The sequence below is a fragment of the Labrus mixtus genome, chromosome 6, assembly GCF_963584025.1.
Source record: "Labrus mixtus chromosome 6, fLabMix1.1, whole genome shotgun sequence".
NCBI lineage: Eukaryota > Metazoa > Chordata > Actinopteri > Labriformes > Labridae > Labrus > Labrus mixtus.
This window is the reverse complement of record NC_083617.1, coordinates 18,334,384-18,355,370: the sequence shown is the minus strand read 5'-3', so window position 1 is coordinate 18,355,370 and position 20,987 is coordinate 18,334,384. Positions and strand designations below refer to the sequence as shown.

At 40.1% G+C, this 20,987-nt stretch overlaps 1 long non-coding RNA gene across 1 annotated transcript; it reads left to right on the top strand.

Moving 5' to 3' along the window:
- Positions 1–3,745: 3,745 nt before the first annotated feature.
- LOC132976039 (uncharacterized) lies at positions 3,746–4,152 on the top strand. The gene is made up of 2 exons (XR_009673362.1): positions 3,746–3,871; positions 3,902–4,152. It is a non-coding gene; the product is annotated as an uncharacterized LOC132976039 (long non-coding RNA).
- The last annotated feature ends 16,835 nt before the right edge of the window (positions 4,153–20,987 follow it).

Genomic DNA, 20,987 nt, shown 5'->3' with positions numbered 1-20,987 from the left:
ATACGCTGCTGTTCAGTTTCTGCAACTCACTTTCTTTTTTCAAATACCACTAGAAAAACGTATCTTAGTTAATGTCTCCTCTCCCTGCCCTGATATTTTTTTATTACGATTACTCATACACCTTGGAAAAATGAGGGGGGAAAGTGCAGATGGGAAATTCCATTTCTTCTTAACCAGCTTTGTACTGAGGACAGTTAAACCCTTGAATTGTACTGTTCTATTCTGTTCCCAGTTGTGAGCTTTTGTTGAGGTTTTATCCCAAATTCTTGAAAAATTACAACTTTCAATGGATGCGCAAAACTGAAAATTCAAGCAGGGATACACAATTACTTTTTAAAAGCATGTTTTTGTTATAGTTGTTGAAATTTGCCCTACATCCCAACAGCAATAAATAAATGAAGGGCTTTTTTGAAAACAGCACAAATGAAAGAAATCCTGTATATTTGGCAGGTCTATAATTATTTCACTGATTTTTCCAGAACTGGATATACTTTTTGGGTGACCTAACTACATACCTTCCTGTGTGTTCTTCAACAAGCTGAAGCAAGCTGGCTGCACAAATATGCCACACACACACAAAAACAGTTTACCCAGAAGTCAAATTAGTCAGATTTGGGTTTATTTATTTCAATCAGGAGAGACTTAATTGAGAATGAACAATTATTTATTTAACAATAAATGTGCAACAATTTAGATTTGAATGTGCAAAGTCTTTGGGGGATTAGACTCCATCGTGACAACTTCATGTACTCGGAAGGGTAATGAGGCCGACAGCAGGATAGGATACCCCCCTATGGAGTCTAGACACTGGTGGTGGTGAAGAGGAATGGAGGCTATGATGAGCCTGGATCTGGACTCTGCTGAGCTGGAATGGAGGTGACTGGGCGGTGGTGGGTTGCAGCGGTTGCCCTGAAATGACAGAATGACTGTGGAAGAGAGAGAACTGTTTTAGCACTTTGCCGCAGCAGGATGATTGGTTGAGAGGTTGTACCCGAATCTGGTTGGTTAATTATTAAAGAATAAACGCCCATTATGAGCTGATCACCAGAGCAGGTAGACAGAGGAAGTAGTTTAGGTTGAAGTGAAAGGAAGGAAGAAGGATTTGTGAAAGAATACCAGTCTTCCTGTCTGAACTTACACTGCGCTCCATGTCTGGGTAGCATTTACATTAGGCCTATATCCTATCAGTACACTGCCTTTAAATGGGGGTGGGGTTTGTTAATTTACAGTAGATCTTATAAACTTCCAGTTGGGACTCTGTCATGCTTCACTCCTGACTTGTTTGTTTGTTTTTTCTGGCCTGTTTTTTCTTGTCCTCGGTGTTTCATTTCTTGTTTTACTTCCTCCCTTTGTCCACTTTGATTTCCCCCATTCATTTCACCTGTGTCTTTGATTAGCTCCTGTGTATGTAGTTTGTTTGTACCTTCCCTTTTGTTGTCAGTTCATACATCTGCCTACCCTATAGGTGGTTGGACTTTGTACCTTTGAAAAAATAAGCCTTTGGTTTTTAACTTTTACCTTGGTTTCAGTCATTATGCCTGAAAGACTCAGAAATTATCCAATGTGGTTATTGAACTCAAACTCTTACAATTATTATATGCCTAATAATGGTATTATCCTGATACCCTAGTAACGTTTGTCTATATTAATCTGAGCCAAGCATACTATATTCATATAGAAATATGAATATAATTTTTCTCTATATTTATACTTTATTAACACCATAAGAGACTTGACTTGGATTTGCCACCAGAGACTTGAGACTTAACTTGGACATGCATTAAGTGCTAAAAATCTGTTCATGTCTGTAGACATTTCCTCTTACTCACCTGTTTATAAGCTATCTTTGTGTGTCTTTAGAGTCAAAATATATATATCTTTAAAAATGCTTCTTAAATTAATTGCCTACCCTTCAACTGCACCCATAGAAGCCTCAGGCTCTGGAGGCAGAGACCATGTTAGTAGTATGGGATTAGGAATGCAGATTTCATGGCTCCAAGTCCACATTCGAGAATCTGAAAAGGTCTTGTCTGTACTATGGATTCATGCCTGCAGTATGAAATTTGTTTAGCAGTTGTAGTGACGCACTGATGACCTCCCCGCTGACATAATTGTGCTGTCAATTTCTCAATGAAGGTCTATTTAAAGGCTGATGACATTTAATGACATTTACAGTGTATTATTGAGATCATTCCCATGCAGTCAAATCACAACTGAGTTAAAGCATAATAGAAATGAAGAATAAAAGATGAGGTTATCTTGTGCTTTAGAGATCACTTTTTTTTCTATTTGGAATTAAAGGCTTAATATGTCATTTTTCACACTTAAATGTAATAAATCAAGTATATCCTCTCCTATATCCTTTCCTAGTCGAAGCTTCACTTTGTTAACATCGCCGAGACGGTCGGCCGGCTCATCCCCTCGCAAATAAAAGTTGTTTAATTGATGGACTAGAGAAAAGAAGAATAACATACTGTACTCACTGCTTCATTTAATGTCACGGAAGCATTTCTAGATCACGGTCATTTCGGGTAAAATGTACATGCAGTGTGAAGATATGAGCATAATAAAGATCGCTAGCATTAGCATGCTAACACAACAATGCAGCGCAATGGTTTTGGTTTCATGCTGGTGCTCAAGGGCGACATCATATTAAGCCTTTAATCAAAGTAGTTAAACCATGTAGAAGAGATGTTTTACGAACTTTTAAGAAATGTAGATATAAGGAGGATTTTTGGAATGTAAATCTAAAGTGTATTTATATTGCATTGTATTTGCAAACGTGTACAACAACAAGTAACAGGGAGGGGCCTGAAAATACACATTTGGGGCGGCTCATCTCTCTCAACCGGAAGGTCGGGGGTTTGATCCCCAGCTCCTGCAACAACATGTCCGATGTGTCCTTGACACTTAACCCCGAATTGCTCCCACTGCTTCATTGGCAGCATATGCCTGTGTATGAATGGGATTAGCTAATTATGATGGACACTATCCATAGTAGCCTCTGCCATCAGTGTGTGAATGGGCGTGAGGGGGTAGGTGGGACCTACGGTGTAAAAGCGCTTTGAGTAGTCAGAACAGAAAAGCACTCAAACAAGCTCAAGGTTTGACTGCAAAACCTGCACTTTGTAATAAGGCTGCTATTGTCATTAATATATGCACACACAAAAATAGATTGATGTGTGTTGGCATCAATCTTAACACTCCACCTGCATGGTGCTAATTGGTGTCTATTGACTCACAGGCTCTGTTAGATCAAATGATCCACAGATATAATGCTGTGTGTGGAGAGGTAAATGAACAACCTGCAAACAAGTACATTTTTTATTGTGCATGTAGCTGACGTACAGTGGGTTGGTGTGGACTAGGGGGTGCACTCCTCCACTCATAGGTGTAGATTTCGGGGGGGACGCAGGGGATGTGTCCTCCCCAATATTTAGAAAAGGTAGATTTGTCCCCCTCAAAAAAAAAAAAAAAATGTTTTAAAGGTCGAAAAAAGAGGTAATGAAAAACAATTCGGGGGGCTCAAAACATTTATATATCCTTCTGACCTGTAAATACATTTCCCAATCATTTCAGACACCCCTATAGTCGACCATACCATCTTAACCTTGCCGCACAGTCACATGCGCGTGCACAGGCACGTTGCTATCGCTCACGCTTGGTCAATGGATCAGGTCCGGTCAGCTTAGGAGTCGTGGTCTTTATACAGTCTATGGTCGCGGGTGCAGACAGTGACAAGACAAAGCAAGAGCAACAGGTTGGTGTTTGCATTAGTGTCCCATTAACTGTATAGAGGTGACACCACAAAGTATACGAGTTAATGCCCGACGAGGTGTCCAATTATCAGTAATGAATGGACGACGTGGAGGTAAGAACTGTCCGACGCGCAGTCGGACAGAGAGCTTCTGAACACAGAGAGCTTCTGAACCAGCATAACTAAATAACATCGTTTAAGTTATCACTCATTTAACTTTTAACCATGATTTAGGCTGTTGATTAAGAGTTAAGTGTTAAACAACACAGAACAGAAGTCCCTAAAGTCCGCTGTCATTGTGATGTTTGGCAGTGTTACGTTATTGCTTTATTCATTGTGTAATTGTTCTGTCCTCTGCCTGCCAACATTTTAATAAAAACAGCAGACTATAAATCAACATGCCTTGATGATATTATTCTTTATATAGCCTGCCTATCAATTGATTTTAAGTGCAATAAACACGGGCAATATCCGACCGCATTTTTTCCAAATAGTGAGTGAAGGATTAGTCAGCCATAACAACGGCTTTAATGTAGTTTTACATTTTGGATACTAAGGCTACAAGGTGTCATTCTCTAATAGATTTGATTTGAGATGTACATGATTTCTAAAAAAACATCCCAAAACACCTGTAATGTTTTGAATGTGCGGAAAGTTATGAACACAATACAGTTGAATAATTAATAGTAATTCAAAAATAATTATAATTTCCTATACATAGTAAAGAAATTTCCGCCATAAATTAATTCAGAATAAGCACAAATTGTTGCATAAAAAAATCACCAGAATGCCGGAAATGAAGTGTTTGACGCTCAAAATTCTCTGGGGGGGGGGGAAATAAAATAACACATTCATGTTCAATGAATGTATCAATAAAAAAAGCTTTGTGTTCATACATGCAGGACACAGAAGTCCTACGCTCCAGCTGTAATCAGCTGACAGCCAGCTGATTGAATAATTTCTTCTAATCACACACGCACACACACACACACCAATCACAGCTCGTTCTCACATCAAGGCTGTCCATTTAAACACATCTCTGCTACACACACACTGCTGCTTCTGGCAAAGCTTTGCCTCCACCACCCAAGCCGCCTCCTTTCTGCCTCAAGCCTTTGGTTCCCCCTCGGGGGGTTTAACACTGAACTCCCTGGAAAGCTGTGGCATGCTGCTCAGCTCACCCAGGGAGCATCTATCGAGCAGAGCTTTCAACCCCAAGCTAAACTGTATTTCCATTTTTGCAATAAAATGGTTAAGAGTGTTCCTGACTGAACTTCACAATATACAGAGCATAAAGCATGTACCCCTGAACTTCTCTTAACATAACCCTAACCCTTATATGGATTGTAAATCAAAAACTAAAAGTAAAATGTTTCAGAACTTTGATCTTTATTTGCTCCTAAAACCAACATAAAAATGGTTATTTCCTTGAGGGACTGACTTTCTCCCACCGAGTTCATCATATTGTGCTGAGAAGAGTGCTCGTTTTCATTTTACAGACATACAGCTGGAAAAATACAATCCCTCCAGACCTATCACTGCAATGTACTGTTGTTTTCAGTTTCAAATTATAATTTAGATTTCCAACCTTTTACAACAAACCTGACAGTCCAATAACATCAGTGATTCACTACATGCTCAATAGATCTCTAACATAAATACAGGCAAAAAAAATACCAATTCCCAAGTGCTAAGAACTTTAAAACTGCCCTACTAAGATGTCATTGTGAGTGCGTTTTCTTTTACACTAGAAATTAACATGTTTACAGTTAAAAAATTATGTTATGAAGGATAAGCATTACTCACAAAATGGTGTGTCGCTGACCTGACTGACTTGCAGGTACAGTGTGGCAGTTTGTCAGCAGGCTTAAAACCTGCCTCAGCTCCTGCTCTTAGCCTGTCGTTAGGCTGACTGAAAGTTAGGGTTAGACAACAGTTTGAACATAGCGTCTGCCATCAACAGGCTTCTAAAGCCCCCTGCAGTAACAGATGGGTGATGTCACTAAGGCTTCGCCCATTAATATTTACAGTCTATGTCTGTACCCTTCAGTCGTGTGCTTTTATATTCTCTATTTTCTTCACACAGTGTTCAAACGAATTTGAAGCTGCCATGAATATTTTTTGCAACCTTTTATTCTAATTGTTCTAAAATTATGACAATTGTTTTTTTTTATATGGTACTAGAAAAAAGACACAAGACGGGTTAAACTCTATTTTTTATTTTCATTTTAGATGGTTATAATATAAATGGTTCGTAAAGCACTTTATAGGAAATTGGTAATGTTTATATTCATGTAAAAACATGCACAAGCACCTAAATAATACAAGCTCATACATTAAATGATTGGATAAAGATTATACAGGATCCCTGTGCTTGGGGTTATTATGGTTTAAACTCTGGAGTTCACTGCTGCACAGCCACCACAGAGCAAACCAGCTGGAGTGACTCATTTATTAGCAGTTTTCCTCTCATGGGGCGGACTAACTGCAAGCCCGATGCAGAGCTGTGGTCCATCACTTCTGCCTGTCTGAGCTAACTGCAGCCTCTTGGCTCACTTAAAATAAATGCCACTAATGTGGCAGCAATGCACCACGGAGGAAAGAGTTGTAAGAACATGGGAGCGCTGATTGAAATTAGCTTCAGGCTCTGCTGCAGGAACAAACACTATCTGCATAAAAGCTTGAGCTTTGTTTTATTGCCAAGCTCTTGTGGTTTAAAAACAGTTTGTAATGTGTGCATGAACTGCATTTCAACCCATCAGCTGACCTCAATCACCAATAAAAGAGATGGTCCATACTAAATGAACGATGGTTGATGCAATTAGCATTAAAAAACAGTCATTAACCTTTAACAGTGTGATTGTTTCGATATTAGATTATAGATGTGTGTAACAGAATGAGTTTATGATGGTACAGTGAAGGGGTAGATTACATTTATTCTTCCATTCTTAATGAATTCTATTTACCTCATGATTGTATTTTAATGTTCTGCATTGCCCACTTGAAGATACTTCTTTAATTGAAATGCTGCCTAAGATAAATTTAGCAATGCCATGAAGGAATGCTTTCCAATCTGTCATAAAAACCTGTCAATACATGGACAAGATTTGACCTCAAGCTGACCTCCTTCATTCAATACCAGGTGTCAGTATCTGTTGTCTAACCATCGCACGTCTGTGCAGCAAAGTCTCCCCCTAAGGCTGGGGATTTTGTGTTCCAAAGATGCAAATCATCACCAGTGTGTTCTTGTGAAGTGTGTGTGATCACAGAAGCATCCTTTTAGCACCATAAAAGAACGACCAGTGATGGAGGTAGACTTTGTCTGGGTTAGGAAGGTGCACTGGAATACAACACAAAGACTACAGGGGGAGATAAAGTTATACTACCTGTAAAACTTTAAACTACCTCAAATCAATAATATGATTGATAAAAAAAAATTGCAAATGGCGATGTCTGCTTGGGGCGGTTGTGACTGGTGTGTGTATTGCCAAAAAAAAAAGATTAAAAAAGGAACGGAAGACTCCAGCACTGTTTCTAGTTTGTAACTGGGTGGGAAACCTTAAAGCTCCAAATCAGCCCACTGGATCCTCCTTCACACAAGGAAGGGTCTGCGCCTTCGTTCTTTTCATGTGTCAGCAGCTATTTGCCTTTGACAACACATTATACATCAACCTCACTGAGTTAAAGGGGCAGAGTTTGGTAGGGAGTCCCTAGCCGAGTCCAACTGGATGGATCGTCCAACGCATTTGTTTGATTCCATCTTAGTTGCCCATTACACAAGCCCACTCTGATATAAAATGTTAAACCTAGACTTGTTTTTAGCTTGATGGTGTTTTTCTTGTGGCAGGAGACAGTAAATTACATTTGCTAGCTTTTCTGACTCTGTTTCTATATTATCATGAACTGATTCCCTTAGCTAGTCAGAGTGATTTCTCTCACCAAGAAATTATGTAAATATTCCAAAAGGGCCAAAATATAAAAGGCCGTTTTTTCAGTCCAGCTAAAAGACAAATGCTTGATATGTGACACGCCTAAATTAGTTGAATGTTGTTACATCATAATTAAAATATATGGTATATATGTTTTATACTCTAAAATATACACTCATACTCACACTCTCAAGTTAGAAACTTAGTAAGTATTATAAGTTATAAAGATAATGTAAAAACTGCATCAAAGTGGCCACAACAAGCTAGGAGAAACATATTTAATATCTCATAGACGTGCACTCTAAATTGTACAATAAACAACATACATGACTCATGAATATTAGCTCTTATGTGTAAGTGGCATTCATTTTTCCACACAAAACAGAGCATAAAGAAGCCATTACTGTCAATAAGACAGAAAGTATAACTCTACTTAGCTATTTTAATCTTTCTACTGTTTGGAATTTCAAATGCTTTACTCCCCCCACCGTTCTTCCCCCGCGCCCAAAAAACCTATTTGAAGTTGCAAGTTGCAAAGAAGCGATTCATTTTAGTCATTAAATCAAATGCGCATTATCTCGCGGCGCCCAAACAGCCATTAATCATCCGACATAATCTGGACAGGTAATCTCCTCTCCCCCATCGAACTTGCCTGTGAAAGAGATAAATAAATATATTTACAGCGCCCGTTCGGGACAAAGAAGGCATCCTTGCAAAATGATGTCATTAGCACTGAACGATAGCTCCCACTACTGCTGTTTGCTGTTGAAAAAACAAGTCTGCGCATTCAATAAGCCGTACCTCAAGATCAAAATCAATAATAATATTCTTGGGCAAGTGAGTCTAATGGTTGGAGAATACCATCACCTATCAAACGCCTTCAGGCAGACGCTGCTCCTGTGTGCGACCGCTGAGAAAATCTCTTCATCACCCTTCCTTTGGGTTTTCTCTGCCACATACTTCCTGAAGCAAACACACAGCAGAGGCAAGCAAGTTCAACAATTCAGTCCAAATACCACTTGTAAAAGGAGATAGAATTCATGGTTAGGAATGAATCCATGTGACTGACTCTTTGTAGTTTCCGAGGCGATTGAAATAATCCTTGATGAAGACGCGTTAGACTCAAGCTCAATGAGAGTTATGTCGAGAAGGAAGACTTTCACGTGGATTTTTAGCTTTCTCTGTATCTTTCTCTCTCTTGGCGCCGGCTAATGAATGCTGTGAAGACCAGACGTTTCAGCACAGTATTTTAGAAAAGTGACACAAAGAAGATACCACTGCTTATTTAAAGCTGCACAAGAACACTTTGCAGCTTGGCAGCTTGGCATCGTCTCGAAAACATGAACTTTAGAACCCGGGAAGAAGTTTAACATGATGTCTGCAAACTGAATGCAGCCTGATGCATGTTTAAATCAGCCACCATCGTGTTCGTTTCACCTTTGTTTACATGTCAGTGTGGTAATCTTTATATGGAACAACATGTAATTAGAGTGTAAGAAGTACTCCGCTGTTTATCTACACTTTGAAACTGAGGTGTTCCAATGACTTCTTAGAAAACACGGATCTATCATTAGCATCCATTTATTAGCTGTTTGATAGCTGTTTCATGTTATCTGTTAACGTTGTATTTCTTACTTTTCTTACCATCAAAAGAAACCAGAAAATGGAAAAGTTGAGTCAGTCATGTGAAATAAAAGCAGCTAGGGTACACCGCCTGACATAAGACAGTATTTCCATCATGACTCCTCACTCTTGGCTTGGATTTACGTTCACTTTATTATACTCTTATTCATTGAACCTAAAATAAACCAATACAGAGGCTACAGTCCTCGTCGCACTGATTGCAGGTTTGGCTCCCTATCCTGATGCTGTTTGTTGCGTCCCCCGTTCTCTTCCTCAACATTTCCTTTCCACCTATAGCTGTCTTTTCCAATAAAAGACAAAAAGCGAAAAAAAAAAAACCTGCTGACAATTTCAATATTGCAGACACAGACTCAGCGACAAAGAAATATAATCATAGTGAGGCTAAAGGCCGGGCAGATAAAGTTCCAAAATGAGGGCGGACGTTAGCTTAGCTTTCATCTATGGACGGGGAGTTGGCCTGCTTTCTGTTGGAAAGGCAGGTGCCAAACACTGGCAGTTAGCTTGTGAAGATCTGCTTTTCCATTACAACAAATGTAATATTCTCAAGTAGCTTGCAGTGTTGTAAACGTACACACTAACCCTGCAGTGGGCGTGTTCTTCTGGTAGCCCTGGAGGAGGGGCCCAGTTTGAATGTAATGTTTATAAGCTGCAACGAGCAGTGCTACGGACTCCACCTTTAAAGACCTCTTACTGCTAAGAGAAGCTTATGGATAGTTTTTTTTAATGAAGGTCTCAATCTCAAAAATATTTTTTAACGTAGCATGGCAATATAGGCTGAGAGAAAATAATTTAATGTTAAAGTATTTGAAGCTATAGTGAAAACACTGAACAGTCAGGGTTCTTAAAAGTGAAAAGACTTTAGTACAGTAGAGTCAAGTTGAAATTGAACTAGTCCCCAGATATACATGAACCATAACTAACTGCATGCTTTCACACACACAGTTCAAACACCCACTAAGTTTATTCTATCTCACTATCAGAGCTGCAGCTTCTCTCGGAGCCCTACTTTTCCATTTTAACACCCAGAGGAGACTCATGCTACCCTCAAATCATGGAGGCTAGAGGCAAGCGTCTGCTGGGCTTAAAGCCTGGAGCTGAACATTCCCCCTTCTCCTACTTCTTTTTCTCCTCTTTGTCACTGCCTTCACGCTCAGCGTGACGTCCTATGCCAGAGAAATCTGCTCTCTACCTTTACCACAATATGTACTGTCTTGTCAGATCCTTGCTCCACCAAGGAGAACAAAAAAGAAGTAGGAGTGATCCAGATTCAATTTTTGCGCCACATCTGCTAAGGTTCTTCAAGAAAACAACCCAATTTAAAACATAACCTTCTATGTTTGTATGGTTTCATGTTTGCCTGAGAAGTGCTTGTACAAAATAACACAATGAATACCATTTTTCTTTTCTTTCTTTTGTGCCTTTAATGGAGAGACTGGATAGTGGACAGAGTTGGAAATCAGGGAGAGAGATTGGGGAATGACTTGCAGGAATGGAGCCGGGTGGGATTTGAACCTGGGCCGCCCACTTGGAGGACTACATGGAGCGTGTGCACTAACCACTGCACCACCAGCGCCCCTGAATGCCATTTTCTAATACCGTTTTTTTCGATTTGTTGATGCCATTTTAAAGTACCAATCCAATACCAGTTCAAAACTTGAAAAAAAAATAATACAGAAACTCATTTATGTACTTCTATTATGTCGCCACAGTACAGTCTGCTGTGTGGGCCTCTATTTTGGAGCAGCCAAAATGAAATGATTGTGATAACTCCTTTTTCCTTAATCTAATCTTGGTTGTAATCTTCCTCATCATCTCTCCCATCTTCCCCCTTTCCTTGGCAATTCTTGTGTCAGTTTAACACACTTTTCTAAATGTCAGAGTGGATTCTCTGCATAAATTGGAGTAAAAATGCATTTTAAAAAAAACTGCAGGCCAGATGGATTTATTGTTGAGCAGCATGAAATGAAGTTAATCCTTGTGCTTTTTCTTTAATAAATCACAGCACTGGGAATAAGGAAAGAGGGTGTTGTACAGATTATTAAATCCCTTGAGGCATTTTTTAATTATTATTATTATTATTATTATTTGTAAAATAGCTGTAATGAAATTGAATGAATAACTTATTCAGAATATTAATAGAGTCTGTGTTACCTTATCATCTGGGTGACACTGATTCACCTAAATACTGACAGAAAATGAAAAAATTTAATTTAACTAATTTCAAAAACCCATCTGCTTGATTTTAAAGCCCTAAAAGTTATTCTTATTTTTGCATAAAAGGGTGGCTAGGATGACTAACAGTTGGATGAGCTGTAACTGTTGACCATGACCTTGTCTGTCAATGGATTGACCAAAAGTCAGTTAAAACCATCATTTCCAATATGAGGACCTCCATCATCTCGCTTCATAGCACCTCTTCAGATCTCAAAGGGTGAAGTCACTCACTCACTTTGATAAAATTAGAAAATGTACAAGAAATGAGCCAGAGCATGCTAGCAGAAGCCCCGTTAGTGTTCCCCCCACATAGATGATACTCGGGGATATATTTGCCCTGGTATATTGACAAAGTTTTGCCGGCCATTACTTCTTCTTGTTTTCAATTCATATATAAATGCCATGCCAGAGAGAGAGACTTCACTCCACATTGTGCATGATGCGTCACCTGTTGTGATTACGGAATATGAGTGAAACATTTTTAAAACGTGGGTAATGTTATTTGAGCGTCTTGACGCACACTAAATAAGTTAGAGAATAATGCAGAATTTACATAAAAACCTTACCTTATTAATAGGGTTCCTTTTGGCTTTTGTAAGGTTATTTAATATGCTGCCATGAGCATTAGTTATGTTCACAAGTTGCAAACTGTTTCGCCCTTGAGGACCCTCTACACTAACAAGGACTTTGTGTTTTTAAAGAGGAATCCAATTAAAAGAAGCATGATGATGATAAAAGAACAAAAGTTTGAACTGAAAGGTCCGACGAAAAAGAAAGTTGAGAAATAAGAGGATAAGAATGTGCACCCAAGTAAAACCTGAAGTTAAACGGAGCTCGAATCGCTTTTAACAGCAGTCTGTCTGACTTGTTTACCGATCTGTCGGCAGGAACTTGTCAGGATTGATGGATTTTTACAATTACCAAATCCATCAGAGTGGAGTTCCAACTAAGAATCTCCCTTTAACTCAGTTTGTTTCTATTTGATACAAGCTTTATAATAAACCAATGCATCAAAAGTAGCTTTAGAGCTCAGATGGTCCGACTGTCACAGACTCCTCATTCATTCCTAATGCTTTTAGCCCTCACAAAGCTGCATCCTGATTTATTGTGATTTGTTTGTTTTTTGGTTTTGGGCGAGTTAGTGAGAGAGTGATTTAGGAAGGCTTTATTTTTTTCTCTGCAGCCTCATAAATTAAATCTGTGCTCCATTTTATCCCTTTTGTTTTGTTTGGAATATTAAATTCAAGGTTCAAGATTTTAAGTCTTTCTATCTGTTTCTGACTTTTATGGCTGTAGCTTTGACATCGCCTTTGTTGTGTATTCTCTTTCGCGGCTCCACACGAAGCCGCCGCTCTCCCAAAGCGCCCTGACAGTGACATTGTCAGGGATCTCCAGGGATATCAGCGGATTAGCATCATGACCTCTCGTGTGTCTTTGATTCCTCCTTTTCCTCTACTTGCCTTTCCTTCCTCCTCAAAGCCCCATCGCTCTCTTTTCCTGTGTTCTCCCTTCCCCTCTCATCGACCTCTCCTCATCTCCACAGCCTCCATTTCCCTTCCCCTGTGTTCCTCTCATTCCCTCGCATCCTTTCTTCACTTCTCTGGTAAAAATTCCCTCTCAAGCCTCATATAAAAGCTTATAAAATCACATACAGCTTTATTTCTCAGAAAATCCAAAACATGGTTTCCAATCCTGAAACTGCAACAGGGAGGGTTTGAAAATGAAAATAAAAGCTCAGGTTAATAGCAGAGAGGAGTGTTGGGAAATCCTAAATCACTGCAAGAAACTTGAGGTTGATGGGGCAAAGGGGGGAACAAAAATCAATGTTATTACAAGACTATTTGAAGAGATGCAATTTGCACCAAGAGGCAAAACATGACATTTTGATAAAAAACCCTCAATGTTCAGCCAAGCCGTGTACTGTAGTTAGATTCTGTTCAAAAATAAAAAATGAGAAACTTAGCCACAGGCCGAGTTCTGAAAGTTTAAATGAAATAAACTATTAAACCAAGTCAATATCACTTCCAGACCTGTTTCTTTAATAATCATTGAATTATTCTTCCTTTGCCATATTAATCAGAATCTGTTGTTTTTTTACTGTTATACTTTTTCTCTCTCTTTTATTCACATGCAACAAAACACTGACTTTTCTCATGTGGAAACGTGGGTTTGTTTGTTCATATCCATTAACCACAGGCATGGCCAGTGTAAGCCTGGCGTAGTGATAAATAAAACATGCCTATTGAAGAAAACCCTGCAAAATCCTGTAGTGACCAATATGGTGGCACAATGCAAGTGGTGAAGTACAGTGACAGTCATAATCGGTCTCTCAAAGACCTTATATCGTGAAAATGTACAAAAGTAATAATAATGAAATAAAATGTTTTAAGCTCACTGTAATTTTGTAGGCTCCCGGTAAGGGGAAGGATTTCCCACTATATTTTTATGAACATCATCGAAGTGAAGTTCTAGTGAGGACTTTGCCTTATATGTGTTGTTAGTGTTGGATAAGAGTCCCAAGAGCCCAGAACTTACAATTTATCTTAATATCTTCGGGGTTTTTTTGCCTGTTTTTGCTGTCAGGTGATGTAAACATCATTTTGAAGAGATGAAAAATTAAACAGCCTGTGCTGCAGCTCCACAGAGTGTTCAATGGTGGCTGCTGCTTTCCTAAGCTCTTTTTGCCCTGCAGGCCTCTGGGCTACTCAGTCACACTACTTGTGACTGAAAATGATGTATTTTTGGATTAAATTCAAAAAAACGCTAAAAATTAAAGGTGACAAAAAAATCATGATTGTTTGAAACTGTGTGAATCATTAAGATCACAAGATAACTTACAGTTAAAAACCTTTTTTTCAAGGGATTATCATATTGTACCTGAAATCTTTCGGCCCATCAAGATACATTTATTTTTTGGTGTTCACATTACCAAATCCTTTTCTAGAGGCAATATTAACTGATTTCTATTATCATTTTTAGCCTAAAATAGTCGGGAAGTTCAGTGTTCCTTATTTACCTGACTATTTTCCAAGCAGTCCTATAGCTCTCAACATTTAGACAAACTGGCAGTGATCTCACACATAGTCCTTTGGATCAGCTCAGAGGAAGTGTAGTGTGCTTGCGTGATGGCTCTGCGCTGGCAGGATTTTGTTTTTCTATCCGCCTTTGCATATTTTTCCTCTTGCCGAATCATTTAGAAGCCCAAACAGAGGCAGGAGGCAGTGGAAGAGGCAGAGACGTCAGTGACAGCTCTGCGACGTGAAAAAAAAGCTCCTGTGGCGTAAACATGCTGGAGAGCCGCTCTGTCAACATGCTGGACGGGTGACAGGAAACTTCTACTCTAAAGAAGATGACTCTTACTAGCCAGGGGGCCTCAGCAGACAGGGTAGTAAAGACTAGTGAGACCCTCTGAGTCAGCAGTGTGACATCACGACGACATCACAGCGTGATGACAGGGCTCATGAAACGACTCCTCATGAGACACACACCAACAGCTGAACTATCAACAGGATTAATGGACCAGATTTTTTACTTTCAAGCAATTTTAATATGGACATATTCAACTGATTAGATTAAAAAAGTCGACATGCCTGGAAATTGGTCTTGTAGCTGGAGAGGTGCCAGTTCACTTCCTGAGCACTGCCGAGGTGCCCTTGAGCAAGGTACCGGACCCCATCCCCTCCACACACACATACTCCCCCACCAGCTCAGGAGCGCTCGCTATGGGCAGCCCCCTCCCTTTGACATCTCTCCATTTCCACTCTGACATCATTCCATATTCATAGGATCCTGTTTGTGCATGTGTGTGTGTGTGTGTATTTCAGCCTGTGTGTGTGTAGCATGTCTCAATAACTGAGTGTAAAATTGAATTCATATAAGAAGTATACCTTCTTATTCATCTTCTTCTTCTTCTACCTGTGCAGTACAGGGTGAACACCCGCCTCTCCCCGCGATCCCAAATGGGAAAAAGCGGTATAGATAATGGATGGAACCAAACATCCTTGAACCAAACTACAACAACCATTTCTACTTTAATTCGGGGACATATATTTTCTCCACACCACAAAGTCAAACAGAGTTCCTGGTTCTTTCACTTTCTTCTTCTTTCAGATTCACCAGCCAGTCAAATACTGAATACAAAACTATAAAACTATAACTATAAACTATAAAACGGTATATACATTTTTTGATGAGTGTGAAATTGTGCCTTAAGATACATATTGAGCTTACTTCAAGTATGAAATAAGATCTCGTGCTTTCTGGCACAACTGCTTCAACAAGTAAAGTAAAAGGCTTGAAGAGGTCAAAGTGCTCCAGCAACACTCGTAGTTTGTAGATCAACTTAATTTACATTATGAACTTTATTAGAATGAAGTTACTAAAGTTGATCTGCAAAACTGCAAGTGTTGCTGGAGCTTTTTGACCTCTTCAAGCATCTGGTTTGAAGAAGCATGCTGTCAATTTGCGTCACAATTTCACAGTTAGAACGGGCTTTAAATACAAAAGGTAACATGTGCAGAAACAAATGTTTTCATTTAAAAATCTGCAAAAAGTACATAAAGTCCAAGCTGGACATAAAAAGAAATGTGTTTTTTTCATTCTGCTGTAAAGACTTGACACAGTATAGCTTGTTTTTGACCAAAGCCTGTTGGCGTTTAACCTTTAATGAAATGATGTAAGACAGAACCAACGTGTTTGAAGATGCCATGCCATTTCTCCTTTAAATTCAGTCGAGGTATTTGCGTCATCTCTCAACCTGCCAATCAGCAAATCGATGCTCGCATGCCTTTATTCACTGGACTACATTTATTGCATTGATCCCTCAAATTCAGTTTTCACACACTTGGGAAAAAGACTAATAATTAAGACAAAAACATTTTTAGAGTGGAACAAAGCTCTGATCCGAAAACTAGGAAGGTCTTGTCAGCTAGGCGGGTGAATCGAAACTTGCTTTGAGTAGATATTGATAGTGGGTCGTTGTCAGGCGTTGTTTGGACTGAGGACTTAAGTTTCATTCTCTGAGCATCAACAGAAGAGGCAGTTGACGCGTGTCACACCCTCTGTTGATTGCAAGCTGAAAATCTGGAGCGGGATTGGAACTGTCAATCTGCTGTGAATAATACTGAATTCATCCAAGCACGTGCAAAAATGTCAGACATTCAGGCACTTGCCCTTACTGAAACCTGGATCCGCCCAGAAAATACAGTCACACCAGCTGCTCTTTCTGTTGACACAGTGTTCTCACACACACCCCGCTCTGTTGGACGTGGAGGTGGTACAGGTATCCTCATTTCTAATACCTGGAAATTCAATAAACTCTTCCCACTGAGCAACAACTCCTCATTTGAATATCACACAATCTTGGTTACTGCTCTTATTAAAATGTACATTGCTATCATTTACCGCCCACCAGGGTGTAATCTCAATGATTTGATGCACCCCCCTGCATCTATCAGACCACTTCTTTATTCAATTCACAATCTCCTTGCTGGAACTCCCTCAGGCACAGCCACAAATGGTGTCATACCACCAAAACATGCGATCGCTCAAGCCAGCTCAGCTGTCTAATGAGGTAATGGCTGCCATGCCTGTCCAAAAGGTCTTTACCGCACTCTCTACAGACGAGGCTACAGACACACTCTGCTCCACACTAGCCTCATCTCTGAACAAGCTCTGCCCTCTGGTGTCCAAACCCGCTCGCAAAACCCATCCTAGCCCATGGCTCACGGAAGTCATAAGAGAGCAAAGAGCAGGGCTGAGATCAGCAGAGAGAAAATGGCAAAAATCCAAACAGTCCGCTGACCTCAATAAGCAAAGACTTGTCCCATTCTCCTCCAGCCTGAAAACGGCCAAGACAACATATTATCAAAACAAGATATGCAATGCCACAGATACAAGAAAAATGTTTTCTGCTTTTAACTCACTGCTTCAACCACCTCCTCCGCCACCCTCCGATCTGTTCACACCAGACATGTTTGCCTCGTATTTTACTGAAAAAGTTGCAGCCATCAGTAACCAGTTTTCTGAGCCTGACCAACTCAGTCCAAAGGCACCAACCAAAAGTGCCTCACTCGACTCATTCTCCTCTCTGACTGAGGATGAAGTCGCTAAGCTTGTGCTAAACTCTCGGCCCACCACCTGTCCTCTGGACCCAATACCATCAAGCCTCCTACAGACCATTTCCTCTCTGCTTAATGCTGCACTTAAGCATATCATCAACTCCTCTCTGTCAACGGGTGTGTTCCCCACCGCATTCAAGCAAGCTCGGGTCACCCCTCTGCTCAAAAAACCCACACTAAACCCAGCCCAGGTTGAAAACTACAGACCGGTTTCTCTTCTGCCCTTTCTGTCAAAAATACTTGAGCGCACAGTCTTTAAGCAAGTCTCTGAGTTCCTGTCCAGAAACAATCTGTTTGACCCAAATCAGTCAGGCTTTAAGCGGGGCCACTCTACTGAAACTGCACTACTATTAGTAGCGGGTCAGTCCTCAGTTCTATTACTGCTAGACCTGTCTGCTGCCTTTGACACAGTCAACCATCAAATCCTCCTATCCACGCTCTCTGAACTTGGCATCTCAGGATCTGCCCTCTGCTGGTTCGTGTCCTACCTCTCTGGGCGATCCTTTAGAGTGTCTTGGAAGGGAGAAGTGTCCAAAGTGCACAACTTATCCACAGGGGTACCTCAAGGGTCAGTGCATGGTCCCCTTCTCTTCTCCATATGCACAAACTCACTTGGTTCAATAATCCGCTCTCATGGCTTCTCATACCACTGCTATGCTGACAATACCCAGCTCTTCCTGTCATTCCCACCAGACGATGTTACAGTCTCTGCAAGAATCTCATCATGCCTTGCTGATATCTCTAAATGGATGAATGAACGACACCTTCAACTCAACCTTTCAAAGATTGAGCTCCTTGTCATCCCAGCCAGTCCCTCTATGCAACCACAGATCAATATCCAGCTTGGAACAACCAAACTCATGCCCACAAAGTCTGCCCGGAACCTGGGTGTCATGATTGATGACCAGCTAACTTTTAAGGTTCAAGTAGCCTTGATTGCCCGGTCATGTCGATTTGCCCTATACAACATCAGGAAGATCAGACCTTACCTGTCAGAACATGCTACACAGCTCCTGGTACAGGCTCTTGTGATATCACGCATCGACTATTGCAACTCTCTACTGGCAGGTCTTCCTACATGCACTAGCAAACCTCTGCAAATGATACAAAATGCAGCAACACGACTCACCTTAAACCTACCTATAAGAGCACATGTCACTCCGCTGTTCATCTCCTTACACTGGCTCCCAGTTACTGCTCGCATCAAATTTAAAACTCTCCTGCTCGCTTACAAAACAGCGACTAAAACGGCTCCTCCTTACTTTAACTCTCTCATCCAGGTCTACACTCCCTCCCGCCCGCTACGCTCTGCCAATGAAAGGCGGCTGATCCAACCTTCACAGCAGGTTCTCTGACTAGACTCTTCTCCTCTGTTGCCCCCCGGTGGTGGAATGAACTTCCAAACTCCATTCGATCTGCAGAGTCCCTCTGCATCTTTAAGAAAAAGCTAAAGACCCAGCTCTTTCATGAATACCTACTAACTTAATGATGATGGTCTCGATATTATTGATGATGATGATGGTTGTGACGATTGTTTTTGTTTGATAACGATGACTTATAAGATGGTTTCTATACTGATTAGAGCTCTCAAGAACTGCCGTCAATGTTGTGCTTTGCCTCTGTGCAATGCCTGTCAGCACCTGTGTGTCCAATCGGACTCAAAGCTGATCGTTTGCTCTTACTGACATTGTTCCCTTTTTTCTAGATCCTTGCTTGTGTTGTACTTACTCTCTGATGTACGTCGCTTTGGATAAAAGCGTCTGCTAAGTGAATTGTAGAATTGTAGTAGAATTGTAGAATTGTAGAACAAAGGCCTTTATTGGCCTGAATAACAACAGTGCACTGAAAAGCTTATTTAGAAATTAACAATTGTAAATATAAAATTATGCAAAAATAGACATGAGCTCAAATTGAATAAACCTAGATATATCTGCACATATCGGAGAGAAAATTAGCCAATGCCGATAGTCACTGCTAATATCAGCCGATATTATCAGCCAGCCGATTAATCGGTCAGTCTCTAGAAATCTGTAGATTACATATGATGCATACGTCTGTAATATGTCTGCAACATAATATTCTTTTGATTTTGCAACAGTCCCTGTAAATACAAAACACTTTACAATAAATAAACATATATTTGATCCTCAATACAATACACATTTTAAGTTGTTAATGTCTGTATGACGATATTAAATATCTATCTTAGTTGGAGCAGTGTTTGTAGGCACTTGCACGGAACTCACAGGTTGCTTCATCCATGACAACCGGACACAATAGGCGTTGCACGTGATCCGAAAGTCGGCATCGGTGCAGACTCGCTGGTGGAGGGTTTTATAACCCACTACCACTCCCCACTAATTGGTTTGGGATGGACTTAATATGGCGGACCCTCCGCGAGGACGCGCATAGGGAAAGTGTGTAGTGGCTGGTTTGAAAAAGACCCTGACTGAGCATGGTCACACCCATATAGTCAACTCAATGTATCCCACAATGCATTTTGAAAAGTAGTGTACGAGCGATGGTCACTGTCCGAACAATATATACCATCATGCATTGCGGTTCAAAAGTTTTTTACGAGTGGAGAATATGCGTTTGACTCAGCTGCTCTTAGACGGACATAAGGAGCGACCAACATGAACACAGAAACACAATAAAGTTCATATTTAGAGAGTTTTTACTGAAATTTTTGTTCAGTTTTAATAAATAGTAAAAAATCGTCAACGTTAGTAACGATAGTTTTTTCTAATAATTATGACAGATGAGAGACCAGAGTCGTGAGCATAAATAAATTAGTTTTGGTCCGAACATATGTTTCATTATCTTTCAAATTCTATATTTTAAATGTATTTATTCTTTGTAAATATTTCATGAAAATACACTCAGTATAATACAAGTTGTCACTGAAATTATGCCGTTATTTACTGTTATTATTGACCCCCGGCCGTTAGTAAGCTGCACGTTTCAGTTGCACAACAAGAATGACGTCACTGTCAGCGGCCGGCGAGTGAGCGAGTAGTGTCCGAAATGTTTTTTAATTTTGCTGAATGAGTGCATTATATAGTCCACTGCATTAAACTCACTATATAGTGAGTAGGGAACGAGTGATTTCGGACACAGCCATAGTTTTATGACATCCAGAAGCAGCATGGGATCATGAAAGTTCTCTGAATTGATGTATTCAATACATCATACATACATACATTTGTATCCTGTCTTTACGTCTGTTGTCTGTAAATACTCCCCTTCACTCCAGCAAATTGCAGTCAAAGTGCTTTACTGTGATGGCATTACAGAAAGTATAGAAAATAAGAAACAGCTGAG